This window comes from Anopheles moucheti, chromosome 2 (assembly GCF_943734755.1).
Source record: "Anopheles moucheti chromosome 2, idAnoMoucSN_F20_07, whole genome shotgun sequence".
Taxonomy (NCBI): Eukaryota; Metazoa; Arthropoda; class Insecta; order Diptera; family Culicidae; genus Anopheles; species Anopheles moucheti.
Window position 1 is genome coordinate 98640469 of NC_069140.1, and position 18170 is coordinate 98658638.

An 18170-nucleotide genomic window follows, 5' to 3' on the forward strand; every position below is an offset into this window, starting at 1 on the left:
CGGTTCGGGTGAGCTGACGGTTACCAAACACGGTCTAGAGCTGCAGCACAAACAGAGCGTTTTCCTGCAAGTGATGTGGTGTAAAATGACTACGTAAAACATTATTTTGGAACAGCGCATAAACATTACTAAACGAATTAAGTTCAAGAATCACGCATTAAAAATGCGAGATTAAAGAGTAAGATAGTCAACAAGAATGTCAACACTTGTAAATGGGAAAAAATAAGCAATTTTGTTATGTAATTTTATATTATAACAAGGTCAGCGGTTTTCCGGCGATTTTCGTGCAAAATTACCAGGAGCTACCTCCTCCATGGATGCTCTCCTGGTACTATACATTGGGAAACTGGTAGTTTTCGAAAAAAATGCTCGACCCACGGGAAAGTTAGTGTTTAAACATTGCATACCTTCCGGCGGTTTTCGTGCAAAATTACCAGGAGCTACCTCTTCCATGGATGCTCTCCTGGTACTGTACATTCGGAAACTGGTAGTTTTCGAAGAAATTTTTCTCGACCCACGGGAAAGTGAGTGTTTAAACATTGCATACCTTCCGGCGGTTTTCGTGCAAAATTACCAGGAGCTACCTCTTCCATGGATGCTCTCCTGGTACTGTACATTCGGATTCTGGTAGTTTTCGAAGAAATTTTTCTCGACCCACGGGAAAGTGAGTGTTTAAACATTGCATACCTTTCGGCGGTTTCGAGCAAAATTGCTGTACTAGGTGCTACCTCTTCCGTGGATGCTTTCCTGGTATCGGAAATCGGAAAACAGCTGTTTTGTATGAAATTTCGTACCAGCCGACGGAAAGTTTGAGCGAGATGAAAGATGCTTTCCGTTTCATCCATCTACCTTACACTAGCGATCGCTCTTACGAGTTTGTTAGTATGCAATGCAATAGTGATGGGCAAATTTATACCACGCTGCAGGTGTCACCTCTTAAAACATGCTCTCCTGGTATCGGAAATCTGAAAACAATTGTGTGCGCGGCAACGGTATAGTGGTTTTTCGCAGCTGATTTTGTCACTTGAAAAATTTGTCAGCATTTTGTCAACTCTCGTGGCCCTGCACTTAATGGATCGAAGAGTGCTTTAAAACATGGCCAATTGTAGAAAAAGTTCAGTAAGTAGCTCACCACAGAAATCAACCGTTCATCGTTTTCGAGGCGCTGGGCCTCCGAAGGGGATTGATCCTCCACTGCCCAAGTTTAAGAACAAATTTAAAATAATGATTTGCTAAACAAAGCCTTTATTTTGTAAAACTAAAACCGATTTAATTTGCTACAGCTGTTTCAAAACATAAAGCATAAAGACATACAACTTTCTCATGTTCATCTCTACGATGCTCCAACTCTCACACGACAAAATATGCAGCATGGACATAATTCTTCCGCTCTATTCCACCCAATGGCACGCAACCATCCGTGATTTATGGAAATATTTGAGGCAGGGAAAATGGAAACGAAATCATAATCTTCTTGTGAGAACTACAGCGAATGTGGCGCCACCGTCTCCCAAATAGCTGTGCCGGAACAGAACTTTAATTAGATGATAAATGAAACTCGAAGCATCCCGCAGTGGAAAGCGATACACGCCACTGTCGACGGATCACGTTTCGTCGTTTGGCTAAATTTTTCCTCTTCGCCCAAGATTTACAACCATCGCGGGGAAGACGCATTTAATTTCCGAACTCATGCGGATGTGACATAATACAGTGCGTTTAATAATTTTAACCTCCGTTGAAGGTTACACCTTCGCAAACACCATATTATTGACACATTCCAATTTCACGGCATATTTCTGTAAAGCGATATGAGCGAACGGACCATAACCGTACTGCGCCCTTGTTTTGTCCGCATTTGTGAGGTGTGTTTGTTTTGCTTTGCACAAACCCCCCGCCAAACGACACAACACTTCAAGCCACAAGGCGCTTCAAGGACGCGGATTGCGATTTCTTATCGCCCAATGAGCTCACCGTGCGTGCGAATGTGCGGATGTTGTTTGTTTTGTTTATCAAACGGGGGTGGGCCTAATACAGCCAATTGAATAACTTTTAATTTCGTATCGAAAAGAAGCACTTCAGGTGTGCGATGTTTGGTTTTGGTTGTTCTTTTGTTCGGGCTGGTTCAGTTTTGTTTTTCCGTCTAACCCCACCATTAGCTGCGGCGGGGGCCATATTTCATGAAATGCAAGAGAAAACATGTTGACTTAGGTAATGACTACTCCGAAGGGACTAACGTCTCGCACGGAACGGGTGGGATTCACAAAAAGCACGGGAAAACGGGGGAGGAATCTAACCGGGGCCCACCTAGCACCGGCTACGGATTGTTTAATTTAACCAAATTTACATTCCGTACCCGGGGGTTTCTTGTTTACTCGAAAGGGCTCTTTTTGGTTAACGATCGTGCTGAAGATTCCCGCATTCATGGTTGCCGGTAGGTAGAGCTGGAGGAGACTCGTAAGTCGGTATAGGTTTTAAGAAGTGGTAGGAAAACACTCGGCACTCATACGGCGTTCTGGTGATTCGGAAACAAACAACCGGAATATGAGCTATGCGTATGAAAGAAGGTGCTTTGTTGGACAGTGTTTGTTTGTAAAGGAAGAATGGGAGAGAGAGAAAGAGAGATGGAAAAGAAGAGGCTAAACATTATTTAAACAATCCGTTAATGTTTGGATGAGTAAAGGAAAAAAACTAAATTAATTAGATGTTCTTTCAACTTGTGGGAAGAAGCGTTGATATAACACAAATCAAAAAGAAGTCATAAAACTTAAAAGTAAGTAAAGAAAATGATCAGAAAAAATATAAAAGAAAAAGAAGATTTATAGGAAAAGAAACTTATAAAGAAAACTAAACAACAAAAGGCTGACAATGTCAACAAAAAATAATAATATTGAAGGAAAGTAAAGAACAAAACAAATGATTGAATTAAGGAATAATTTACTCCATCTCATCATGACAGATATTTTTTACATTAAATATTCATGTTTTCTCTAGCTAACGTACGTCTTGTTGAAAAGTTTTATTCTTGATTTAAAAAATAACAAGTAATATATCCTAAAGGTCCAATCAAAACATTCTCTTTTGACAGATTAATATCCCCATATATTTTCTTTACTTCTTTGTCATCCTTTTCGCAGCACTTGAAAACGCACAATATGATACGGTCAATGCAATCGATCAGGGAATTGATTTTGTACCATACGAACCATCCCCCTGCAAACCAAGGGAAGAACACATAAACACAAAAACACGGAAGACCTTCAACGGTGAGACTCACCGTAGTGTCCGCATGGAGTGAAAAATGGCTTTGAAGTTGGTGAAGATGCAGGAAACCATTTGATCCATTTCGGGCCGTACACAATAAACCCGAGGGGTCACACCCGGTGTAATGAATACATTTAATCATGTGCAAGTGCTGCGTTGCTTTGCTCTCCTCCATTTGCGGCCCCCGCCAACTCGCGGGAGGCGTTTGCTGCTTAGGAGCGGATCAAATTTCACCCTCCGCAGCTCCGTGTGACCTTGTGCATCGAATTCAGGTGCTTCTGGTGTTACATTGGGTTTTTCAAGGTTAGTGCAAAAAACCGAGCCGATGTCTGTCACATGTGCACGCCGGGACTTAGTTTGGCATCCAGTGCCAAACCAGTGGCGGTCTAACGTTTGATGCTAAATCGATTATGTAACCGAAACTCTGAAGCAACCCCCCCAAAAAAACACCGGAAGCCGGAAGCCATGATGGTTGTCGAAAAATCGATCGCATTAATCTGCCCAACCACAAAGCCACGGTGGAATGAGCTAGTGCATATTATTTTGGAGCATATTCTCAAGGAACGAGATGAGAATATTTTGTAAATGAGAGGATAAAAATATTTTTTAAATAATTACATAATATAAATCGAGAAAATCGTGTTCATATCTTTCTCTCTCTCTTGCTCTCTATCGCTATCTTTGTGTTTGTCTAATCTTCAATTTAGGAAAGGTCGAAGGCAACCTCATTGCATCCTAAATAACTCACCAACTTCATGAAATGGGTTCTTAAAAATAGTTCCCAGGTCGAAACCTGGAGCCTGAGCACCGAATTGAGGTCTCTTATCAAAACGTGAATGTGAAGCAGAAGCAGGGCTAACCCAACAGGAACGGCTAGGCATATGCGTAAGCATGTGTTACGCCACAGGAACAATTTATGACCAAATAAAAGGCGCACATTACACGGTCGTAAAAATGCATGGATGCATACACATACATGCATTCGGAGGTTTCGGGCTCGCACTTGCCTCGCACTTGGGAACCCCCCCCCCCCCAAAAAAACCCCGGGATGCTTTGCCGGGTGCCGGGAGGCGACCCGAGTCCCGAGTACTTGATATGTTCTACTATTTATACCTCGTGGCGACCTCACGGGTGTCTAGTTTCTTTGCTGGAACGGTTGAAGCACGGTGGCAGGCAAACATAGTTACAGCCATGCACACCATGTACGCCAGAAAGCAGAAGCTGATTTACGGACAATTGTGTGTTGGTGATACACCGATTTTTAGCGGGTGCTAAGACTATTTCTGGAGAGAGAGAGGAAAAAAAACGAACTAACAACAAACTCACAAACAGACGGGCATGGGCCCGTGGACGGTAGTTTATTATTGTAACACCAGCGTACCGGGCATTATGCTACGGCAGCATAAAAGCGAAGCGTTGGCATGTGTACTAGGTAAACATGTACTCCTTAGCACTTCTGCAAACGCACCACCTCCTCCTTCTCCTGGTCTGCGCTCTAGTTGGTTCAATATTTACGAATATTTTCTATCACTAGCATGATTCATGACTCAACGGTTTGCAACTCAAGTTTCTCCCATCCCTAATTAAAGCCGTGTCGCGTGTATTGAATGGAAAGCTTTCTACCACTAGCCAGGACCAAAGAAAGGTTTTCCTTCTTACATTGTCTTCCTGGCTCTACTATCTTCACCGTTGTCCATTCTTCTAAGATGCTCTGCATGGGGATGGTGCATTGGGTGTAATTTATTGGCAAACGAACACACCCCATTGCTATTGTTCTTGCCACCAATAAAGTTCGCCGGTAATAGGATGATATTAGTAACGTAACGTTTGCCCAACGAAGGATATTTGAGTCTAGTTGGCCGGTCTTTTTTTTTCGAAGTAAATGCTGCAGGATATCTCATGGGTGTCAAACTCTGGACTACTTGGATGAAGTTTCTTAAGGATTTCTTCTTTTCATTTTTAAATCATAAGCTGGACATATTTGAGCCAAAAGATAAAAATTTTATATTTATTATAAAAGTTTAAAGAATTTTTATCTTTTTGAAGATGAAAATTAAGTACATCCGAGAACATGGTTGGATCGAACATTTAAAGAATAGCTTAAATATATTTTCTTTCCTTCCCAAGAGTGCGACACCTTTGCTTCACAGTCAATGATTTTGTGGAAGCCAACTTTAGCGCACCATGTTCGATTGGAATTGTGCGAAAAAACAAATATTGCTTTTCCTGATTCTTCTTCAACAATTCTGCCGCATCTTTCATGACCTGTTCTTCATCCCTTTAAACATTACTTTATCGGTTGGTTCGTTCGCTTTTGTTGACCGTGTTTTGATTTATGAAACAGTGGAACCCCCCCACAGCACAAACACACACTCACCGCTGCCCGTTTGCATTGGTCTGGAAAGGGATTCGAACGACCCACCCCCACACTCGGTGCATGATGGGTGGCTCCATTTTTGGCAAAATATCTTAAAACACACACACGAAAAACACATCGGCATTACACTTCCTTCATGATCTGCTTGCTCCGGGCGAGTGCCGGCTTTTTTTTCTCTTTGCCGTCTGAAGACTGAAACACGAGAGCCACACGAGGTCTGCAGCACACGGTGCATTCGGAAAAGTAAATATCCATTTTTTGGCCACCACCACATGAGCTGGCGTGCAGGAATGGCGAAGCAGCAACAGCAACAAAAAAAAGGGCATCAAGAACAAATGGTTTCCACCTTAAACTCTAGCCAACGCAAGGCGGTAGAATTGGCAGTTTTTATTTCCTGCCCGCTTCGGTTTTGGTGTATTATTTTCTTATTTATTTTGCTCCTTTTTTATCGTTTCGATTTTCCATTCTTTTAACAGTCAGTCTGTAATGTCGTTTGCTTTGGGGGTTTTTGTTTGGGTTTTTCCTTTGCGCTGCTTTCGGTGGGGTATTATTTTATATCATTCCTGTCGAACTTATGCTACCGTGACCCGTTGTTCTTTCTGCTGTTTTCCTATAGTCACATATTTATTTCAGCAGAACCACTGGATTCGTTTCTTTTTCTGTAATCGGAAGCTTTTCGTATTCGTATTAGAAAGCCTTGCAGTAACGAGTAAGTAAACACATAAAATTCGTACAACCAGGAGCCAACATTTTTCACTTCGTGCTCTTTCTTTTTCCATTCCTTCAGATTCGACTAGTCTATTGTATTGGTCCTACTGGAACGGAATGCATGGATCATTCTGTTGGTGGAAAATGGTGAGATAAGGGTGGTTATAATTTGCCTGTTTTTATTGGCAACTTGAGCTTGTTTTTATTGTGTCTTGAAAAGTTGGAACATGTATTATGTTGATTGTTACCAATGGATCAAGGCGAGACGAAAAGAAGAGAGAAGAGAAGTGTTTTTTTTCTCCACTTTGGTATAGTAAATTATACATTTATTACTTTTGTAAAGATATTTTTTTTTGTGTGCAAAAAAGGTTATTTTTAAAAAAGTTATTTTTATACAAAAAAGGTACAGGTCTAAATAAGATTCTACAATTTTCAACAAATAATAAAAAATATTTACTAAGAAAGTGGTTTTCAGTAAATAAAAAGCCTGTGATAAATAAAGTAAATAAAAAAAGATGCACACAAAATGCCACTCAAATAACTGAACCACTGCACCTCGTTTATTGCCAGCAGTACTTCAAGAAAGTCATTGTAAAGTCACCAATACCACTTGCGTGCTTCTCCTTTTCGCATGTTTTTTTGTTTTCTTTAAACGTGTGTCATTACGAAGCGATTTCAGACGCACAACGAGATGCAAAACCGATGCACACAAAACAGGTTTTTTTTTCTCGCAATGAGTTCAGTTTTCCATTGCCGAGTAGTCTCTGATTGAGTGCACGCGCATTCGATGCGATTATTATGCATCCGTCTTCTGTTCGTTTACTTTGCGTTGAGTTGTGTGCAAAAAGAACACAACGTACCATGTTGGATTTGTGCATGACGAGGAAACGAGCAGCCGGTGTGTTTTTTTTCTCGGTGATTAATATTCAAACGAAGCAGTGGAGGCGAAAGACGGACAACCCAAACCGAGGCCAAATATTTTCGACGGATTAATGTATAAATCACGAAAACTCTTTCAACGCAGCATAAAACTGATCGTTGATGTGCGAGTGTGGATTTTTTCTTCTTCCGATGGCTGTTGGAAGGGAGGCAAGACGAACTCCGTGTAATCATCATTAATCAAGATATTTTTGATCCATTCGCTTCGCCCGGGAAGCTTCGAGGCGTGGGGGAGGGAATTAAAAAGTTTTGCATCATGCAGCAAAGATCGATCGAATTTGGTTCGACAAGAAGGTATTGAGTCTTTTTTCTGGTACATACACCATGGATGTAAAAGAGACATTTTCGTCTGTTACAAATGAAAATTTCCCTCCCTATCATAAAGTTGGGAAATTCTTCATTTACTCAGTGCATTATCCCATGAGAAGAAGAAACGAGACTTGCATCGGTAGTCTCCGGTGGAGTATTGAAAAGTTTTCGATTCCATCCGAGGGCCAAAACGAAAAACTGCAAGAAGTAATGGATAAAATATACAGCAAGCTATTGCAATCTTATGCTTTATGAAATTGTTCCCTTTTCTGGTCGTTGTGGAAAGAAATAAAAATGAATATAAAATTCATATTTCAACGCTCGTCGGTTCTGTGTCTGGAAAAGCGGGAATATCAAATTTCCATTCCGTTCTCGCTAGTGCCCGATTGTTTGCCGATCGATTGTACGATCGATCAGAGAAGTTTTCTTCGCTGGTTTACTTTATTGAAAAAGTGCACACCGAAGCAGCGTTCTACGGAGTACATAAAACATTGGGGAGAAATGGAAAGGGCCATCGTTCTTGTTGAGACTCTGTTTGAATGAATGGTTTCCATTGAATTTGTTTTTCTCTCGAAGTGGTGGGGAAAGTAGTGTAGGAAAAACAATTTGCTTTTACAATATAATTCTCTAGCAGTCTGCCGTGCAATGATTAAGCTCGTCTGTAGCGAGCTAATCAATCGTTTCACAAATCGTTCTTTGTTATATGTAAGACTACAATTGAAGTTGCATAATGGAATTTATTTACGTTTTTAAAAGCTGTTTTATACAAACCTATTATTAATTAAAATATTGTATTGCATATATAGTATTGCACCTTTAAAATGATATAACAATGTACTAATCAAGAATATGACAATCTTTGTTAACAAAAACCATCTCAAATAGAGCATGTCTGGCACCTTCCGTTGTATCGGTAGTGTTAATTCAATGTTCTCCATTTATCCTGTGATATCTCCCCAGCCAGTTGACGCTTGCTGCTGTTACTCATTAGAACCTGTACGAATTTGTGTTTTACACGATTGTTGAACCGTACCCGACACGATTCCTATCCTTCTCCTTCCAGCACCACCAGCAACATTAACGCCTTATCCGATAATGTATTACACACACCGCCCAACGATACCCCTCGGTAAAGATGCTGCGTGTAAAATGGCCTCATTTGGAAGGAATGATGAGCTAAGGAAGATCATATTTCTTCCCGTTCGCCTGCGCCCTGGAACGATCATTTTTGGCCTTGGCAGGAAACCGAAAGCCGGGGGGGAGAACCGAGAAATAGCATTTTGACTTTGTAAAGTTTAATGAAGGTCGACTTTTATGATCGACATCGAATGTGAAATGGGAACTGTCGCTTGAAACACTGACTTTTGACAAAGACACACACACACTCGCTTCAGCGAGAGCACGGGGCATATGTGTGCTGGACGAAACCCCCAAAATAGACGTCGAGCGTCGGGAGACGGTGTTTGTACAAAACTACGGTGCTTCAAATAATGAGCCCTCCGAAGAAGCTGGCCCAGTTTGACGAAACGTTCGTGTGAATACACAAAGCGACACCAAACACCAGAACAGAAATGGGCAGTGAAAGGCGACCGCGAGAAGAGCAGCAGCAGGAGCAGTGGAGCTACCGCAGTGAGTAATTTAAATTTTACGACTCCTGCATTTATGCGCCTCGGTTATGCGTTCCCTCGTGTGCGTACAGCACACGGACCAACACAATGTACACAATTTTCTCGCGTCTTTTTCCCCCGGAGTGGCGAAGCATCCAGCAGCAGCAGCATTCATTAGCATTTCATCGTTTGTGGTCATAAATTTGGGACTTCTTTCCGACCAAACTCCAACCGTCAAACAAGCAAGATAAAAAAAACATCATTTCTCTAGATTAAACACGTGAGTAGAGAAGCGAATGGACACCGCCCGAGATGGAGGAGTAAAAGAGGTCACTTTGATTAGGAAACGTCAACGTCTTACGGACCCACGGAAACACCTGCGTCAATCATGATCCCTAATGACCACGGAGAACCCCGACGGAGTCAGCTCGGATTTATCGTGGTGGCAAGTGTCAATCACTGATCGTTTCGCTTCTCGATTGAATCGAAGTGTGTGTGTGTGCGTGTAATTGGAAGCTAATTTGAAGCTGATACACCCATGCAATGATGGCAGTGATGAGCCCACATACGTTGAGAAACCCTGTATTTAGTAGTCCGTTTAAATGAATCGTTTATTCACAAGGATTGAGTTACTGAGATACCATTGAATTCCATCCCGGATGTTTTGATGATGATTCTAGAAAGCTTTCACCTATACAAGGCCGGTTAGGCAAAAAAAAAATTAAAGCTAAAATAGAATCAATTTTATTCATTAAAATTACATCCCCCGGTGATGATGCTGCCGACACTTGTGCAATGTTCGTACCGGTTCACCTAATTCCACGAAAGCAATGAGAGTAGATAATAAACAAAGGAAGCAATTGTCTCAACGGAATTTAAATTTTGTGTCTCCAAAAAAAAAGATACAAAACACACCCACGTTGAGTCACCGTTCTGTGTGGGTTTGAACGCTAGAGATGCCTTCCATGCCTTACTCACCCCCAGGAAAACATCTCCGGAAACCCATTACGGTTGGTAAATGGTACAGAACGAAGTGTGTGCAACGATGCGCATTACCTCCACCGTAAGGGAAGGTTTTATTTGGAGTTGCAAAAGGTCAGGTCAATTTTTTATTATAATTTCATCAAATTATTACCCCGTTGGGGGGTGGGGGGAGAGTTGTGTCACTGATCCCGACCAGTTTTTCGGTGTTTCCTGCTTTCAGCTAGAAGGGAGAGTCTTTCCTTTTTCCACTCTTCACGCCCTTCACGCTTCCAAAGTAATGACCCTTGGCGGGGATGGCATCCGCAGCGGTAGGTGTGGCCATTAGGTCGATTCGATTTCGTCTCCATTCGAAAGTGTCATCACCTCTGCCCGGGGGGGTGGGGAACTTGAAGGCCATTTTAAACGGACCGTAAATGTTGTTTATTTAAGCGTTTCCTCTTCTCGCGCAACTAATTTTGTGTGTGTGTGCCGTCGAGTTGATAAGATTGGAGTCGTTGGCTGACCCAAGCCAAGCCGTGCCCTTTCCCGGTGTGCCCCGTCCAGCCGGGGATGACTTTGAGGGTCTTCAAATCTTGGCCTGTCAAACTTTGACAGGTGACGTGCGCTTCGAGTGTATGTTGACCGTTCGGTTGGTGGTAAACAGAACCGATCGTCCCAATCCCAATGTTGTTGCTACATCGGGAGGGATATTGAATGTCATGCACCTTCCCCCCCGGTGGAGCTGTGGAACACACACACACACACACACACATCCCAGGCGCGAGGGAAGGTTAGCCTAAGCCTAATCCAATTTACGGCATCCAACTAAAACCGTCCCGCGAAGTGACCGAAGGTTCCAACCAATGCTAACCCGCAGAAAGAATCGAGGCCACTGAACGATTTTCAATCCACATCCGATATTCCTTCCCTTTATCCCTCCTCCTCCTTTCGCTGGTGGTGTGTTTCTTTTTCTTTCTTACTGAACTGTGATTATATTACGCCAACGAGTGAGTCACCGTTTGGCGTTCGTGCGTTGGGGTTTGGTAAGCTTCCGTAATTAAACGGTCCAACGGTGAATCCACCATCGACCGTCTGTCCATTAAAATGGCTACATGGCCCTTTCACCCATCGGTAGCGAATCGGATTATCGGACGAAAACAACGAAAGTATCTTGCGGATCGATCGATCGAAACCCCCCACCGGTAGGGGGGCCATCCCAAATCGAACGATATTAATACATCCTGCAGCAGTTCAGGAGGAATGGAAAAAGAGGGTGAACATGTGAGATCAGAAATCAGTTACCAGTCGGAGCTCCAGTTCGGGTGCTCGGTTCCCGCTGTTCCGTGCGCATCCCGGATGCCCCACCGTTTGGTAGTCGATCGTCGAAAGACGATACGTATAATCGTCAGCAAAAAAAAACTAGCACGCCCCGTAAAAGTGCGAATGGCTGAAGGAGAGAAAAAACGAAGAGATATAAAACAGTGCTTAGTAATCCTGCTCCCTGTTGTCCCGGGGCGGGGGGATGGCCTCCCTAACGCACGAGATCTTTTGCATCCCTCTCGGAGCAGCAGCACGGGGTTGAAGATATTGAAATTAAAAACAGCTGATATGCAGCTCGCACAAAGCACCAGTTAAGCAGACAGCCAAGAAAACATGTACCACAAAAAAAAAACCCCAAGCGAACGCCGTAATAAATGGTGTAAAAGAAAATTGTTATTACTCCGGCAAGTGAAGCCCAGCAGAGAAACGTGCGTGCCCTTATACACTGCGAGAAGACGAGAGCTGAAAGCCTCCAAAAACCGGCTTTTGCCTACAGCGTGGTAGATAAACAGCACGTTTCATCAATATCTTGATTTATTCTTCGATATTTAGTGATTTCTCATACTCTTGTTCGATTCCTCGGAGTAGAAGCTGTGGAAGTTGCAGAACCTTTTATTTATATTTAATAAAACAAAATAAAATCAAATAAATTAAATCAAATAAATAATATAAATATAAATAAAATAAATATATAGTATAAAAGGTATATATTCCTTTTTCAAGGTAAAAGATACGAAAGATGATATCATATTTGGAAAAATTGCATCCAAGTTTGATAAGAGTATGAAAACAAAATGGACAAAAGATATGTCCTAACATGAACCGTTTTCAACAAAGAAACTATATTTATTGAAAAATAAAGAAGAAAAGCTTGGCAATCAGGCAACAAAAAATATGAAAAGATGAATGTTCCAAGTCTAGCCAAGACAACAGTTATGATCTCTTCTCGAAAGAAGAATCGTTCTACTGCTACTGTCCCAGCCATAAGAACAATTGCATCATCTATGTCTTCCAGCTTCCAGATGAAACTGAACTACCCATAATACCCAATTTCACTCGAACAGAAACCCGATCGCATCTCTAAAGACCCTTTTTTTTCTTCTCGTCACATCAAGTGCATCCAGTGTGCCGGAATCACATGGAATCGATCAACCGTAACCGACCGTCCTCCCTGTACAAACACACGCACACACACACGGAGTGCCATGCAATTCCACTTAAATGCATTACGAGTGCTGCTGGTCGCTTACGGAAATGCATCAAAGTCCCCGTTTTGCTTAAGCCCTTCCTGTCTACACCCATCGTGCTGCGTCTTCCAGAGATATTCCAGCTCTCGGTGTGGTAATCAAACACACTCTTTGACTCTTGTGTTGTGTTGTCTCTGGTGCTTTCATCTTGTGTTGTTTCGTGTCTTTTTTTTTCTTTCCAAAGTAGCTGCCTTATTTGTAGATCCTCAACGAAGGCACGGAAAGCGAGACATAAATCTATCGCATTAGGCGTTGGATTAAGATGTGAAAGGATGGTTAAGAGAGAAGCGAACGCACACGATCGGCACGCATAATCGGTTCGAGCGGCGTAACAATAATTATAAGCAGCAATTCTTATGCAGCGCTCTAAAATGCAATCTTCCATCTACTTTCGGCAACACTTGGTTTTCATCCTTTTCTTCTGTCGATTCCACTTCCACAGGTAAGCTTCTCAAACAGATGACTCGACCTCGACAGGATTGACTTACATCCTTCCTTCTGCTGTGCGATCCTTCACCACTACGAAGCAAACACAGTGAGTAAAGGAAAAGGTTCTATTTGTTTCCATTTTTGCCACTCGACAAAAGTGCGATTGTGTGTGCTAATTTACCACCACAGCGCATAGGACGAAGTCGAGAAGCAACAGCTTCGGTACGGGTCAGATAATTGGCTGACCGAGACTCGAGTCAGTATCCAGTCCAAGAGGTCGAATGCAGTCCGTTGCATTCAAGTCCATGTCATGTCAATTACGAGCATAAATTGAGATGCGGGTCGAAAGCGAGGGAACGCATTGTGTGAAAATTGGGGTTCCGTTTTCTTTCGGAGTATTTAGTGAGTTTTGCATGGTCAACAGCATAATGAGCCAGAAAACCCAACAACTGAACCTTGTGTCAAGGTGACAAATGATCCACGGCCAAAAGGGAGACGGTGTGTGTAAGTGACCGTGCAGAGGTAATTTATGTAGGACGCTAATTTAATCCGTTAAAATTTCAATGGGGAATATTTTGAATAATTAAATAGCGAAAATAATAGTTCCGAACCATTTCCCTACTGCACTGAGACAAAACTACAAAACATTTAAACTTATGCATAATTAAGTAAAATTAAATGACTAAAACCTTGCGGTAAATGACGTATTTTATGTCGAGACAATTGGAAGTAATAATGTTAAGTAGTCATTAATATTCTAATCTTCAAATTAATACTAATAGTGCAACCGTTCCTTTTACCTCCGGCTTCGATACATCATTTTAAAGAGCCATTTACATCCCATCAGTGTTGGAAAGCAGCACCATTCGGCAACATGAACCGAACGGTGTTGTGTGGTCAACAGTATATTGAGCATGAAAAATGTGCATTCGTTTCCCACTGCTGGCAACCCTTGGCAGCAGCACAAATCAGTCCAACACGATAGCCGCACAAAACCACCAAAATGGGTGAAAAAAAAACCCCAGCAACATGAACTTGCATGGAGCTCTTCAAAAACTCAAAAAACCACAGCAAAACGGGCAGCATCAAACGCCGAACCAAAGATCATAATTTCATCGTGCAAAAGCATCGCATAAAAGCGGTTCCAATTGTTGTGCGGTTGTTTTGTTTTGTTTTGTTGTTGTATGCCTCCTTAAAAGCAGAACAGCTACACGCACTACAGCACATACAAAGCACCGAATTTGATCTATTTTCCACGCCGAATTTGCTGAGGTTTCTATTAAAATCGTCTCCTATTACGAAAGATCCTACTTTTCCCGTACCAGTGCCAGTGTGCATACGAATCAAATTAGGGAACTTACACGTCGATGATACAAAAGAGCCAGCAAAAAAAAAACAGAAAGGAACCATCACACCGAGTGAGTGTAAAATATTGGATTTCACGCACAAACCCTGCCCGAACTTTCACGCACGCGTGTGTGTGAGTGAGGGAGTATTGTTGTAGGGCAATGAAATGTTGGAGAGCGGGGATCAAAATCATGCTTCAAAATATTATAGTTATTAATTAAAATATTCGTCGAATACATCCAAATAGAGTGCAGTTCGTTAAGAGCTCGAGAAAATCTCGACTAGTAGTGAACATGAGCAACTACATTAATTAAGCTTCATCTCGCTTTGAGAAGAAATAGTTTACAAGATGAATTTAAATGTTTAATAAATCAAAAATAGATTATTGGCAATGTAGCATGCGCCCTTTTATTAAAGAAATCAAAAAGGGCCGTCCATCAAAAGTTATAACATTAATCAATCCTTTACTTATTGAAAAATTAAAATCATCGGAGATCTAAACAACTTGATCCTAAACTTTGTTTCGTTTTTTTTTCTAAGTAATCTCTTTTGTCTGAAATGATTTAAAACATATAAATAGCACCAAATTTTATGAGAAACTGTGTTCTTTCTTCATGAAGTTGGACATTAAAAAGAAGTCAAAAATAAAATACATTTTAAAATAAAAAACTACAACGAAAGAGTGAATAAAAAAATGGTGAAATAACGATTTTAAATTTTGTAACAAAACATGCAAAATGAGAAACACTATATTCATTGGTAATACAACAATCAATGCAACAAAAAAAACATCATTGAAGACAGAAAAGAAAGCCAATCCCATGAAATCGATCAAAAACTACTCTAGTTAATGCGTTAACCTTCACCCCGGCCACAATTTTCAGCCCTCCCCTGGCAGGCTCTTGGCTGAATCACAAAACAGCTCTGCATTAAACCGATATCTCAATAGAGAAACACCTCTTTACCATAACCGAACCGTTCCTTTCAGAATAAAAACTGTTTTGCTAACAAATCAAGCTTAAGCTGGCGACCAAAAGGGGCTTACGGGATTATACCGGTTAGTCCGACGAGGGCCCCGGCTGACGTGCATAATCAACCGCCTCTGTTCTCGAGCAGCCCTTATCGTGTTCCGGGACAGACAAAAGACAACGAGTGCGCCCTACTAGTGCGGGGTGCCGGAGAACATGATTGGAAAGCCGTAGTACCATACCGCAGATAAGAGGTGGCATGGACATGGCCCGAGAGTCGTGGTGAAGAGTGTAAACGCAGTCTGCAGCCACCCTCTCCTGTGGGGTTCGGTTCGCATTACGGGTGCGTTCCCCACATACAAGCCCACGGCCCATTCAGCCATTCGCTTTGATTTATGTACCGTACATCTTACCATCCCGGTCTCTGACACATCGATTAACGCACCCAACTGGAGGCTTATTGTTCTTTCTTCTAGGCTCTAGGTTGGTTCACTTCGAGACCGTCTTAAGATTCAGCCTCTTTATCCACCTTTACCGAGGCAATCTCTCGGTGTGGATGCTGTTGCTGCTTCTTTCCTGCTCGCCGATGACTTTCTACCATCATCGGCAGCCGGTTTTGCCTGGGCATGAAGCTTTCGATCATATGTTTTCCATCGTTTGGGACCGCACCACTTCCAACCGCCTCATGCGGCACTCTTGCGTCTTTACGCTTTTAGGCTAAGAAACCTTCACACAACAGCGTGCGGGTGATGATATACGCATGTTGGTACAATAAAATTATTATAATTACTCCACCTCTCGCAAGAGAGAATAAAAAGGAAGGCACAAGCACAAGGGAAAGAACCGGGAAAGAAATCACAGAACAACACCATTCGAGAAGGACGGCAGAAAAGCAAACTCACCGAACCATGCTGCCATTATGCTTTTACGGAAGAGATTCTTCACGTTTGCCCGGTCGTCCCGTTTTAGAACGTCGCTCGTTCGAACTGAACATGGCAAGAAAAGGAAAAACAGCAGAAGAAGAAGCAGGCGAGGTTATTTTGAGGTAATAAATTTATCTTTTCAAACAAAACGATAAGAAACGATGAGCCTCGGGAAGATATACTCGAGCAACTAGTCGAACATCAAAGCAAAAGCACTCTTACCTAAATTTATGTTTGCATTCCCCCCTCCCCCCTGCCAACAAGGGGCCGTTCGTGACCTGACCGAAATTTCCCATTTTCCGGCTGCGTTGCATACACGAAAAAAAAACGTTAAAAAAGATGAGCGATTTATGATGTATTAATATCCTGTAAAACTGCGCCTTCTTCAGTACACAATGGGCCAACCATCGAAGCAACAGACAACCAGAAAAAAAAACTACACACACACTCTCGAGTGCGTGGAGAATCGTGAAATCGAAACAAATCAAAAGCCGTACCCTCCGTTAATGTGCCACTTCAGCGCCGCGAGTTGCGGTTGGAGGAGGTTCAACATTTCGTAAGTCGTAAGCGCATGTCGTTTTGCCGAGAACACCCAACCCAAGAGCCTGGTAAAGATGGCGGAACAACCACCAAAATCCTCGACACCGGCCGATGGCGGTGCGAGTGCTCTCTTGTCCATTCTTGGGAGCACGAGGCTCGGAATACACACAGAATGGGGCGAAATGTACAATTATGCTTCTCGAGTGTGCATAATTCATGTACTTGCTCGATGAACGTGATCTTTTGCTTTGTTGCTATCCAATTGTTGTTCTTCAGGGTCAAACACAGGGATGTTGAGATGAGATGACAGTGGAGTATCGATTGCAGGTACATCAGTGTTCCGAACAATATATCCGAGACTGTTCGTACTTCAAGAAGGTTCACACCTTTCCATGTCCTCACTGTGAGCGGACGGACCATGTCGATTCGCACTGCACACTGTGGATGTTGTAAATGTAATAAATGAGGCAATCCTAAGAGCAGCAGATTTTCAACACCGACTAACCGAATTACGGTTGCGATTTTCCTCAATACTATCCAAAGAAGTGGTTGGTCCCTCTATTAGCTTAGCTCTATAATGAACCCGATCGTCATTCGTCGGGGTGTTACATACGGACACCCGATCATAAACCATTCGAACACACCTTTCCCATACTTCACCGTGTATGGGGAACGTGTTTTCTAACGCCAGAAACCTGTTCCCGATCGAACCGGTGCATGCAACATTCGAAAGTAGTCTAAGGTGACAAGGTGAAGAAGTTCACCGGTGCGCCATTTTGGGCGAAAACCGATGAGTGACGGAAAATGGCTCACCAGCAAACGGCAGAACCCACGACCAACCAGCCAGGTTCCAGTTCGTGATCGTGCACGTCGCCTCCGGTACATGGACAGCAATAGGAGGATCGGATGGCGTACGTGACCGGAGCCGTTTTCTAGTTTTGTTGTGCTTTTCCATCTCGCTTCGCCACTTCGCTCGACTCAGCTGTTTTGAGTAGTGACTCGTCATGATCGCTCGATCGCCGTTCAGGGGTAGGAGAGGAAGAGAGAAATGGAGAGAAGGGGAGGGTAAAACATTATTTCCTAACGATCGCATCTATTAGGCCACAAATGAGCACGCCTCTGGCAGGCTTACTTCTTCTCGCGAGTCATGATGATGGGTGATGGGTGTGTGATGCTCGACCCCGGGGAAAGAAGATCACGACCTAGGTTCAATGGAGATACTCGTTAGTTCG